We start from the raw sequence: 9971 nt of genomic DNA on the forward strand, positions 1-9971 counted from the left end.
GTAGTGAGAAGGCAGTACAGCATAATGAAAATTTGAACCTAAGCCAATCGTAAATTCATATCTTGATTCAATCAATTGCTAGATGTGATATTACTGTATGTTACAGAGCATAAGTTAACTCATATAATACTTCATATAATGAGGGACTGTTGGAGATTAAATGAAACATGTAAAATGTGAGGAAAGTGTTAACACAGCAGGTCTGGTTGTTTGGTCTTTGTACGTCAAGGGAACTGGAAACTGTGATTTAACTATTGGCCAGTCCTGGAGTAATGTTCTAACGTTAATTGATTGATGATCATGTTTTTTTTTTTTTTCACTTGATTGTTTTGCACAAACATCAACATCAGTAATGTGCATCTGGTGTCATTGTTGGGATCCTGAGTTTCACTTGCCATGGCTGGTCATGGACCATGATGTACCTATGGGACCCATTCTCAATAAAAGCCTCAGATGCTGAGGCTTCCCTAGGCAGAGACATGTTGCACACTAGTGCAACTCTCTAGTTTGTTGCCAGAGAAGAGAGCAAGTCCTAGATGGCCCCAGAGGGGCAAGTACTCAAAAGCATGTGTCCAACCTCTCTGATTCCTCTGAATAGACATCTTTTTCCTGTTGGTCTTGGTTTGTATATTTTTGCTGTAATAAACCTCAGCCATGAGTATAATCTGCTTTTGAGTCTTGTGAATCCTTTTGCTAAATCAGCAAAATTGAGGGGAGGGTGGCCCTCAGATATCCTGGACATAAAGGGACTAATACAATGCAAGGCAAGTAGTACACATCCAATATATGCTAGCTATGGAATTTAACTGATCCTGCTGAATGTGACAGGGTACTGACCTCACCATACTAGAGTATAGGATGGGACTCCAGGATTTTGTCCACCTTTTTGAACCGTGATCTTGGAAGCAGGGAAGGACAACCTCTCATCAGTGGGGAAATTGGAAAACATAACTCCAAGGTTTTCTCCTGGCCTCCCAGCCCTGATGATTCCAAGTGGGAAGGTACCATGTGAAGAAAATGGGTAGATATCCAACCTCTAACTGGGGCATTCTGAGAATGCACAACAGGGCAAATTCTTTTTATCATTTTGAAAGATAACAAAAAGAATCAAAACTTTAGCATCAGTGCTGGAGCCTGGATGCTTACTTTGGTAGCAGTCACCAGAGGCAGTGGTATTATGAATGACTATTGGGACTTCCCTAGTGGTCCAGTGGCTAAAACTCCACACTCCCAAAGCAGGGGGCCTAGGTTCTATCCCTGGTCAGGGAACTAGATCCCACATGCCGCAACTAACAGTTTGCACGCCACAACTAAGAACTGGTATGGTCAAATATTTTTTTAAGAAAGGAAATGACTATCAGGGATTTCCCCAATGTACCAGAACCAACCATTTCTGTCACACACTGGGCACCATAGAAAGACATTCTTAAACTGTGAGGACTGCATGTCAACATTTAAAAAAATAGCTAATTGGGTTGAGACTTCAATTGAGGGCTAATCCAAGGAAAAGAGGAGTCCAGGGTACCCATCTTGTAATACCTTTCTATATTTGTGTGTGTGTGTGATTATGGTTCCTGTCCAAGTGGTTCCCTGTGTCCAACTCTTTTCAACCCCATGGACTATAGCCCTTCAGGCTCCTCTGTGCGTGGGATTCCCCAGGCAAGAATACTGGAGTGGGTTGCTATTTCCTCCTCCAAAGGATATCCTGACCCAGGGATTGAACCACGGTCTCCTGCATTGGCAAAAGGATTCTTTACTACTGTACCACCTGGGAAGCCCATCCAAGTGACCAGATGTAAGTTGTTGTTGTTGTTGTTGTTCAGTCACCAAGTCATGTCTGACTCTTTGCGACCCCATGGACTGCAGCACACCAGGCTTCCTTGTCCCTCACCACCTTCTGGAGTTTGCCCAAGCAGATCTAACACACCTAAAAGAGATTTATACCTCTAAAATGAAATAATAATTACAATAAAATCAGTTGTTATGTCACACATTTATTTACTATTTTTCAAGTAAATTGCCTCGAGATGGATAGCTCTAATCTCAGTGGTGATCCCAAGTGGATTGTTCCTCTACCAGGTTCTTAAATATGGTGAGAATATACTAGTTGGTAGAAGTTAGCTTCTTTTACATGGATGGCCTTTTTTTTTTTTTTTTTTTGAGCCCTTAATTATTTTGGGAGGCTTTATAGGTGGCTTCCTTGCATTTTATATTGTGCATAATAATCATCTCCCTGTCACTCTCACTATCACTGCTATATGTTGACAAATGGCTATCATTCATGTTGCCATACAGTGGGTTGTCTTTGGGCTCTGTCTTGAGATGACTTGTAAAAGCACTTCAGTTTGCATGAAGAAAGTGGAACTGGAACATGCTTCATATTCTCTTCTGAAGGAGTGATGAATAGCTCAGAAACAGCATTGCAAACAATGCATTTTTCCTTGTAGCATTGACAAAACTTCACTGGTTGAGGCCTAGATAATATTTCTGCCCTACCTTCACTAGCTGGTCTTTTTAGTTTAAGATGTCTCTGGAGTTTGGTCAGTTTCACTATACTTGATTGCTCAGGGACACTTTGACTCTTTGGATATGGTGGAGACGTTTTGGTTGGCTTGACTGGACATTGTAGACTTGATGGCCAAGTTGGCTTGATGGCTTTCTTTGGATAGTATGGACTGACTTGACCGACTAGCTTATGGGCATGAGCCCACCTATGTGCCTTTTTTGGACTGCGTATTCTATGCAACTTTTCCTGGGGGAGTGATCCTAATACTTTTTTGGGAGCTGATGGCTTGGATGGGTTTTGTTGACTCGAGGGCCTGACTAACTTTTCTGTACTTGAAGGTACAGAGGCTATTTGTGGACTTGAGGGCCCAGATGACTTATCTATACTAGATAGCACTGATTGTTTTTCTGGACTGCCTGGACCAGCAGTCAGTGACTTGGACTCAGTGAATGATATTTTAAATGATGTGGATGTTTTGGTGATGTCTTCTTTCTTGACCCTGAAAATACAGAAGATTTGGAGTATGACAATTTAAATCAGAAGAGTACTCTTGCTATCAATGGAAAGCACGGGCTATTGTGTCAGTTTCGATTTCTGGTCTTTTTTTGGCTCTAGCAGGAAAATTGAACACAATAAGAATTGGAGAGTGCTGAAAACTGTCACTCAGGTTAGAGATTTGAACTTGTGTTGAATGCTTTTTCTTTTTCTTAACTTTACTGTTTCAACCACAATAGATAACCATATAGTCATGTATGGAATGACACAAACTTGTTTCGAATCTACCATTGAGAGGGAGAGAATTTTATCTATTCCAGAAATTAAGCTTTTTTTTTTAAGTCACAAGTTGATATGCAAATGAGGCATAAATGTCACATAAAACATCTTTAGACCGAATTCATTGTTTTCCTATCATATTTAAACCATCAAATTTTGTATCCATATATGTTTATACTCACAAGATTACTCTAAAACCAAATGAATAGAACAGTGATATATTTCAGTCACCAGTCCTTGGACTGGGAAATTTTTAGGAACCCAGTATGTCAGAGCCAGCTTGATCCTCCTATATAAAAGGCAGGGACTAGGATCACTGAACACAATAATTTTTCATGTTATTACATCTTAACATAGTAGATTATCTAAAATGCATTACTATCTTCGGAATGCAGAAACCCAACTCCTTCTTTCTCCCCTGAGAAGATTTTGATTCTGTCTTATTTAGATAGTCATCCCCTCTTTTCCTAGACTCAATTTATCATGAAATTAGCAACATGGGGCTCAACTGAACCCTGAGTAGGAGATAGTTTTGACTAAAGTTGATAATGTGCTTGAGATCATTTAAGAGCTTCATTTAAGTGAACATATCCAACACACAAGATGTTGGTAGCTCTTTTGACATCTAAAGTTAACGTTAAGTAACCAAAACAACAGTGAACCTGTCTATGTTTATGTGCATGCATGCGTTCCCCCCTACCTCTTGTATTTTTAATTCATAGGTGTAAGACTTACGTTGTTGCTGTAGAGGCATCCATGTCCACACAGCTATAGTGAATAAAATAATAAAATCGTAAAATAAAGCAGATGATGAGGATAACAGTTATGAAAATGAGTAGCCATTGCTGTACTCCTTCAATTCTTCTCTGCCTGGATTCAACATGTGTAGCTACTGTGAAATAAAATATGTCATCAGAACATGTGATAGGTAACCAAGTTTGCTTCCATTTTGATGGGGTTGTTACTATAGGTCAAAGTCAAATCTCATCATCAGTTATTTCTTTAAACATGATAAGTGTTCCACTATCATTTTCCTTGTTCTCTCACGTCCCCAGCCAGCCACAGTCTAAAAGCCAACTCTAGGAGCTATCTCTGGCTAATCAGTATAATTACCTAGGTTACCCCACATCGTGGCTTGTTCAACCCATTACCTAGACTTTTGAGTGTGTGAATGTACTTGAGTGTTTGTGTGTGTGAATGTGTATGGTAGGAAAATGGATGGGACAAGAAAAAAAAAAAAACATTTTTGAAACCCACTTTGTGTTAGGTACCATGCTAGATTCACTAATTCACATAGAATTTTCTAGTTTGGCTGGTGGGAGGAGGAGGCAGGGGTTGGTGGATTGGGTGGGGACGGGGAATGAAAGGGGACAGTATGGTTGTACTCTTCATGTTTCTATGTTGTTTGAAATTTTTACATGGAAGTATAACTCTCAGATGTTGTCCTATAAATTCTTGAAGACCTACTCATATAGTAAGGTAGAAGAAAGAGCAGATTTCTTAAACACAGCTAGCTTGTCTAATTAAGTATTTGAATGTATTTAAATTAATAGATCATAGTTTCTAGCATTTAAGGTTAGGCACATACCTGCAGTAGCAGATCCATTGCTTTCATTTCTATCTAAACAACTATTTGTCCAAATTGATAAAAGGAGGACATAAATGAAGAGATTCATGTCCAGGACCTTGTTGGTTTCCTCTGCCAGGAAAACTGCTGGATTTACAATGGCTCAGCTTGCTTTAGGGGGCTATGACAGCATAATCATTCTATGTCATATCCTGACAGCACAATCTCACCATGGGGAGGCATGAGCTCCTGTGTACAAATATTATGAAAAGACTTTTAATCATTTATTTCTCCATTAGATCAAATATTCTATCAAATTTGAATCAAAAAGTTTGAGACATTATTAAGCAAAGAAGGCAGAGAAAATGGGTTCACTCTAGATACTTTATTAAATGTTAAGGAGGCACCTTACAGCCCTATAGTAGTTCTTGTGTTTTATAGAGGTTAAATCATCCTGGGGTATAAGCTTGTAGGAATTTTTATTACTAAAATTAAGATTTTGAATAGCCCTCAAGCTTTTTATTGAGCTGCTGTTAATGGGTACCACTAAAGACTTTCTGGCTAGAGAGTGACATGATGAGATCTCCATTTTAGAAAAACCCCTCTAGCTATTGTATGGAGACTAGATTGCTGGGGTTAAAGTAATTTAGGCAATTGGAAGGCTGTTACGTAGGTCCAGCTGATAGAGGATGATGGCTTGAAGCAGAGTGGTAAAGATGGAGAGAATCAATGCATTCAAGGAGTATTTTGATGTGGATAGGACTTGAAGAAGGGTAGGCTGTGGGGCATGAAGGAGAGAGAGGTAGCAAGCATGATTCATTGCTTCAACAAAAGTGTGTTGAAATCCAATTTCTATTTTCTGGATTTCTATGGGACAGGAAGATTTCTGTTAAGCATGAGCATTCGAACAAGCACAGTCCCTGCCTTCAAGAGTTGGAAACTAATGGGAGAGACAGATACATAAATAACCAATCACTAGGTTATGTAATGGGGCTTCCCTGGTAGCTCAGCTGGTGAAGAATCTGCCTGCAATGCAGGAGACCCAGGTTGGGAAGATCCCCTGGAGAAGGGATAGGCTACCCACTCCAGTATTCTTGGGGTTCCCTGGTGGCTCAGATGGTAAAGAATCTGCCTGTAATGCAGGAGACCTGGGTTCCGTTCTGGGTTGGGAACATCCCCTGGAGGAGGGTATGGCAACCCACTCTAGTATTCTTGCCTGGAGAATCCCCATGGACAGAGGAGCCTGGTAGGCTGCAATCCATGGGACACAGAGTTGGACATGACTGAGCAACTAAGCAGCATCACAGCACAGCACAGCACAGGGTATATAATGGGCTTCCCAGGTTGCACTAGTGATAAAGAACCCACCTGCCAATGTAAGAGACATGGGTTCAATCCCTAGGTCAGGAAGATTCCCCTGGAGGTGGGGCATGGCAACCAACCCAAGTAGTCCTGTCTGGAGAATCCCATGGACAGAGGAGCCTGGCAAGCTACAGTCCATAGGGTCGCACAGAATCAGACACATCTGAAGTGACTTAGCATGCACACACACAGGGTGTGTAATGTCATTTGCAGGCAGTGATGTTGCAGGATACAGTGCCACAAGAGCACACAAAAGGACTATCTCTTCAAAGTGGGACTTCTGGAGGAGATGACCCTTGAGCTGAGGTGGGGTTTTGTGTGTGTATGTGTGTGTGTGTGTGTGTGTGTGTGTGTGTGTGTGTGTGTGTATGGTTTTTATTTATTTTAAAATTAATTTATTTTAATTGGAGATAATTACTTTGCAATATTATGGCAGGTTTTGCCATAAATCAACATGAATCAACCACAGTTGTACATGGGTCTCCCCATCCTGAACCTGCTTCCCTCCTCCCTCCCCACCCCATCCCTCTGGGTTGTCCCAGAGCACCGGCTTTGAGTACCCTGCTTCATGCACCAAACTTGCACTGGTCATCTATTTTACATGCTGCTGCTGCTACTAAGTCGCTTCAGTCGTGTCCGACTCTGTGCGATCCCATAAACGGCAGCTCATCAGGCTCCCCCGTCCCTGGGATTCTCCAGGCAAGAACACTGAAGTGGGTTGCCATTTCCTCCTCCAATGCATGAATATGAAAAGTGAGTGAATTCGCTCAGTCATGTCCAACTCTTAGGGACCCCATGAACTGCAGCCCACCAGGCTCCTCCGTCCATGGGATTTTCCAGACAAGAGTACTGGAGTGGGGTGCCATTGCCTTCTCCACCACAGTGTAGAACAGGTTAAAACTTACTAACCAGTCACAGTTGGCTACTATGTAGCTTTACAAAAGGAAAAGAAAAAAAAAAAAAAAGATGAACTTAGGATCTAAAGTACCTTTCTACTTCGACATATAAAGATTTTTAAACTTTCAAAAAGAAAACCAAAACAGATGAAAAGCTCCCTATGTACTAATACAAAAAGGTCTCCAAGATACATTAAGTGAAAATAGCAATTTAATGGTCAAGTTAGTATGTAGAATACGCTCACGCTCACATATGGTAATATAAATGTTTCAATGCTATTCTCTCAAATCATCCCACTCTCGCCTTCTCCCACTGAGTCCAAAAGTCTGTTCTTTACGTCTGTGTCTCCTTTGCTGCCCTGCACATAGGATCATCGGTACCATCTTTCTTGGTTCCACGTATATATGTTACTATACAGTATTTGTCTTTCTCTTTCTGACTTATTTCACTCTGTATAATAAGCTCTAGGCTCATCCATCTCATTAGAACTGGCTCAAATGCATTTTTTATAGCTGTGTAATATTCCATTATGTATATGTGCCACAACTACCTTATCCATTTGTCTGCTGATGGACATCTAGGTTGCTTCAATGTCCTAGCTATTGTAAACAGTGCTGCAATTAACAATAGGGTACATGTATCTGTTTCAATTCTGGTTTCCTGTGCTGGTGTGGATGCCTAGCAGTTGGATTGCTGGGTCATATGGCAGTTCTATTCCCAGTTTTTTAAGGAATCTCCTTAGTGTTATCCATAGTGGCTTCACCAGTTTGTATTCCCACCAACTGTATAAGAGGGTTCCCTTTTCTCCACACCTTCTCCAGAATTTATTGTTTGTAAGCTTTTTGATAGCAGCTGTTCTGACCAACAAGAGATGATACCTGATTCTGGTTTTGATTTGCATTTCTCTAATAATGAGTGATGCTGAACATCTTTTCATGTGTTTATTAACCCTCTGTATGTCTTCTTTGGAGAAATGTCTATATGTATTATATATAGACAGTATATTCAAGGAAGTAGTTATCTGGTGAGATTTTGAAGTAATGTTATTTTATTCTTTATGTTTTGCTCTGTCTTATTTTTAATAGAGATGGATAGATAGATACGTAGATGGACAGATGGATGGACACAGTGGTGAAAAACATTGAATAAGGTAGAATACAAGTGCAGAAAATACTTTCCCAAATTGGCTTAAGGAAAAAGGAACTTTATTAATTCACTTTACCAAAATATCTGAAGGCAGCACTGTCTTCAATCACCTGTTCCATCAGTCAAAAGCAATTTATTAAGTTCATGATTATATGCCTTTTATATACGTTAAAAGGCACTCTCACTGCTGAGATTACAGTAGTGAGAAAGACAATGGCCCTGACCTATATAATATTCTGAAGAGGTTAGAGAGAAAATAAATACATGAGCATATGTTGAATGCATTTGTATATATTTCAGGTTCTGATAAGCACCACAGAGAAACTAAGTTCAGGAAATGTGATAGAAGGTGGCTGTGAAGGTTTGCTTTGGTTTGAATCATCTGGAAACTTCTTTCAGAAAGTGCTATCATTTCATTTGAGATTTGAATGGCAAGACAGTTCTGCAATGATATCAGGGAGTTCCAGGAAGAATAAACAGCAAGGACAAAGACCCCCTGGGCAGAAGTTTCAATTGAATTAAATCTCTCAGGCAGAGATCAAATAGAGGTGAGGTAGGAGAGAAAAGCAAGACCAGATTCTAAAAATCCTAAGAGGTGGTGATGAGGGAGGAGAATTAGGTTTAGTTCTCCCTAGTCGAACTACGTCCAAGGCATCATGGAGGCCTGAGGTGGGAGAGGTGGATTCTGTTTCACATAAACACTCCCTAGGTTTTCAGGGAATAACTCACATGATACACCTTTATTCTCTAACTTCCTTGCATGCGTTCAATTCACCCAATATCTTGTCTTTTATCTCTCTACATCAATTCTATCAGGTCAGTCTTACACCTATTTCATAAATAAAGGAATTGTATTATCTTCCTGTTGCTGCTGTAACAAATTACCACAAATTTAGCGGCATAAGTTAGCATAAGTGTATTCTTGTATAGTTCTGAAGGTCAGAAACCTGCAATGGGTCGCACTGCTATGAAACCAAGATGCTAGCAGGGCTATGTTCCTGCTGGAGGCTCTAGGGAAGAATCAATTTCCTGTGTCTAGAGATTTCTTAGATTTCTTGGTTCATGATTCTGAATCACTCTGGCCTGTCCTTCCATCTTCACATCTCCTTCTCTGACTCTGACCTTCCTACCTCCTTTTTACAGGGACTCTTGTGATTACATTAGGCACACCTGGATAAATGAGGCTACTCTCCTATCTCAAGATGTTTAACTTAAATCACATCTACAAAGCCTCTTTTACCACATAATGGACATATTTGGGAAGGGGACATGATATTGCCTACCACAAAAACGGACATTTAATAAAGTGGCTTAGCAAATGTCACACTACTGTGATGAGCCAGAGACTTTGCCAGACTCACACTTGGTCTTTAGTTAATGTTCTCAGGGTGAAATTGTTAGTATAGGGCATCCTCAGGACAGGGACACAAGGGTTTAGAAGGAATCCTGGCCTATTGAGACACTAAGTAATGGCACTGATCTGGTGAATACATCAACCTAGGTGTCTCTAGGCTAATTGGAAACATTTCTTAGTGGCTAAGAAACTCAGGAGTCACATTAATCTTGCTTTGATACCCAGCTCTCCCACTTAGTAGCTGTGGGACTTGAGCAAATATCAATACTTTATCACTCTGATTCTTGGTTTCCTCACCTATAAGATAAGTCACCAGGTAATCAGAAAGATTTAGTGAGATAATAGCTAGTCAACATAAAATATAC

General features: G+C 40.3%; 1 pseudogene; it reads right to left on the bottom strand.

Annotated features, from left to right (window-relative positions):
- Window positions 1-2166: 2166 nt before the first annotated feature.
- Window positions 2167-4956, bottom strand: LOC113887690 (annotated as a pseudogene).
- Between the last annotated feature and the right edge of the window lie 5015 nt (window positions 4957-9971).

The sequence above is a fragment of the Bos indicus x Bos taurus genome, chromosome X (genome assembly GCF_003369695.1).
Source record: "Bos indicus x Bos taurus breed Angus x Brahman F1 hybrid chromosome X, Bos_hybrid_MaternalHap_v2.0, whole genome shotgun sequence".
Classification (NCBI taxonomy): domain Eukaryota; kingdom Metazoa; phylum Chordata; class Mammalia; order Artiodactyla; family Bovidae; genus Bos; species Bos indicus x Bos taurus.